The 3,163-nt window shown below is 32.5% G+C and overlaps 1 long non-coding RNA gene across 1 annotated transcript; it reads right to left on the bottom strand.

Annotated features, from left to right (window-relative positions):
* Positions 1–218: 218 nt before the first annotated feature.
* LOC117119573 lies at positions 219–2,605 on the bottom strand. The gene is made up of 3 exons (XR_004447210.1): positions 2,537–2,605; positions 1,586–1,654; positions 219–300 (listed from the first exon to the last, which is right to left on the bottom strand). It is a non-coding gene; the product is annotated as an uncharacterized LOC117119573 (long non-coding RNA).
* Positions 2,606–3,163: the final 558 nt, after the last annotated feature.

Here is a 3,163-nt window from a genome sequence, read left to right on the forward strand (position 1 = left end):
TACCAGAATTGTAATGGTACCTAAGGCCGTGTCAGAGTGTAAGTGATATTCTGAGGTTTGAATACTGGAATTTCATGTATAAACATTACACGATTATGCAATTATCTAAACTCGCCACTTGTTTCTCCAGTTTATTAGTTGTTGTATCTGTATGTCAGTTTAGTGATTTAGACACATAATAATTAAAATGGTGAAAGTGAACTGAGGTTGACTACTTACAAATAAGAAAATGAGCTCTGCAACCCAGCAAATGCATCTGTGTCAATGTTAGTATGCCGCAATTTATTGGACGACAATGATCTACAAAAAAGATAAGAAGAAAGGGAATACTAAGTGACAAATATATAAAAATAATGACAAAAGATCATTAAGCATAAAAACAACATGAGTGATCATGTGAAAATACCTACCTATCTTTATTTTTTTTTTCAAAATAGGCCTACTAAAGATAATGATTTGTAGTAAACCAAATTCGTTTGAATAGTCGTTTGTATCACTTTACATCATGTGCAACAGCCTGTGGCGCACGATGAGATCTATTTGAATCTATTTCAACGTTTCATAGTTAGGTTTGCATTCCGAATTTATCGCGAGTTTCTTTATCAAATGATGTTTTATATGAACCTACTAGGTGACTTCATAATGTTTTGATCAGGTGTATCATTCATAATATTTTGGTTTTAATTAATTGTTTGTTTAAAGAAACATAGAGAGACAAAAATGGACATACAATTTGATTTGATAGAAGTCGTAACTATTGGTTGAGTTCCCTTCGATTTATAATTAGGCGGTACTCATAGAGAGGGACAATTTAATGTCCTGCTCCACAACAAGACATCCATTCGTAGAAGCCTTTATGAAATAATAACCAATTATGAAAAAAACCTTACTCCGGCGTTTAATAGGAAGATGGAATTATGAAAATTTCAAGTTAGGTTCTAGGTCCTCGTCTAGCCTAGATTTTGTTAATTTTAGTTATTATCAATAATAAATGCAATATAAAATAATAAGAACAGTAAGAAGGAAGAATAGGAAAGAAACTTGGAGCGGCTGAAATATATACAGCGAAAATCTAAATTAATAATCAATAGTATACAATGTACACAATGTTTACGAAAATTCCATGTTAGGTTCTAGGCCCTAGTCTAGCCTAGATTTTGTTATTTTTAGTTACTATCAATAGTAAATGCAATATAAAATAATAAGAACAGGAAGAAGGAAGAATATGAAAAAAAAAATTGGAGCGGCTGAAATATATAGCGAAAATCTACATTAATAATCAATTGGTTATTATTGCATTAGGTTTTTGTAAAATGTTGTAGGCAGTAATTATCAGAGGTCTCAAGGCAAAGCACCTATAACCGCGCCCTCATTGTGCGAAGCACAATTCAAGGTCAGAAGTAGAAACTTCTACGATTTATATAATTTGCATACAGCTCAGACTCCATGGTCATGTATCTGTTTAAGTGGAAAACTCACTGTTACACGAGTATTAGCGTTGAAAACCACATGATGTTCCATAAATAATTATTAACTGTGATTTTGCCATGTACAAATGAATTTAAATGTCAATATCAATACTTACAAGGAGAGGCTTTTCCATGAACTAACGAACCTCGCTTGCAGGTGATCAATTAAGTTAACATCTAAGCTTCTGGAAATAAAAATCAAAATAATAGCAAATAATATTTTATAATGTTATAGTTTAATTGTTCATCACCTTTAACTTTCCCAAATGACATTGTATTACACCGAAGTCATGACTCCAATATTTCAGAAACGTTATGAAAATTAATGAGCACTAATGAGCCCATTGTTTGCAGGTACCATTGTTTTTTCCCTCCATGCTTAATCTCCTGATAAAATATATTTATTTTTAACAATTTCCCGCTTCCAACCCCGTTAAAATATATCTGTGTTATGTATTATTTCAGAGTACAACGTATGATAAGTTAAGTTAATGTAGGTTCTTTTGCACTTTTATGCAATACATGGACAGATTCATTACTTGGAGCTAATTAATTTAAACACGTTTGCTATTAATTAGTAATTTTAATAATTTAGCTTTCAGAGGTCAGGCTGGTCTACAACTGAATGTTTCAGCTCCCCCTGTTAATGTACCAACTACATCGCTTATATTTTTCGTCATTATTAAAATGACATTCAGGTTGAATATGAGGTCACTATCACACCCCTGTTAATGTACCGACTACATAGCTTATATTTTTCGTCGTTATTGAAATGACATTCGGGATCGGAAATGAGGTCACTATCACAGATTAATACATTATTAGAAATGGTTACGGTCAAAATGGGGGGGGGGGGGGGGTGGGGGGGGTGGTGGGAGTCAGTGGCATATTGGTTACTTCCTGGAGCACCAAATGGATGCATGATGCAAATAAATCCAGCCGCCTTTGGAAACATTCTTTTTTTTCGAGAAAGATTGAGCGAAATGGTTAGCAATTATTTGTGTTGTATGCTAATAATATTTTACATATTAATTTTAAAAGCTTGTACATTATTTTAGAAAACATACAGTTGATAAAGCTCACTCGTGTCTTCGAAAGCTCCATCAATGGATCGAATGCTGTTGTTGGTAGCAGATCTGCAAAGAAAAATGTCAAAGATTGTAAAAATCGTTAATCATCATTTAAAAGAAATGTAAGTATGAAAATAACTAATAAACTGAATTTTAAGGAAAAATGAAGGTTCGAAGATCTGTTATGCTTATGAATATAAATTAAATAATGTAACCTCTATTGATTAGTAATTAAATGCATTAAGGCATTTTCAAATCTGACGTCAATATTCAGTAATAGGTATACTGAGAGTGCTTCTAAGATATATTACATTTTATTATCTATTATAATTCAATAGTGACGTCATCACATTAATTTTTACTGAATTTTCCTGTCCCAACTAATCACATAGAAAATAATAATGCCTCATATTTTTGCCTTTCGTGTTCTCAAATCTAGTGTGATTTTACTACAGTACATTGCGATTAAATATTTTTTTGCTAGGTCAAAGCTATTAACTCACACAAATCTCGCACTACAGCACTGGTTAAAACGAATGAGTCCCTTCTAGCAAGGCCTTGAAAGCCATAATATTTATGAGATAACAATGTGATTACTATCAGGGGCGGATCCAGAGATGTCCA

This window comes from Anneissia japonica, unplaced genomic scaffold, assembly GCF_011630105.1.
Source record: "Anneissia japonica isolate Jap-2015-1 unplaced genomic scaffold, ASM1163010v1 scaffold288234_len121902_cov118, whole genome shotgun sequence".
Lineage (NCBI taxonomy): Eukaryota > Metazoa > Echinodermata > Crinoidea > Comatulida > Comatulidae > Anneissia > Anneissia japonica.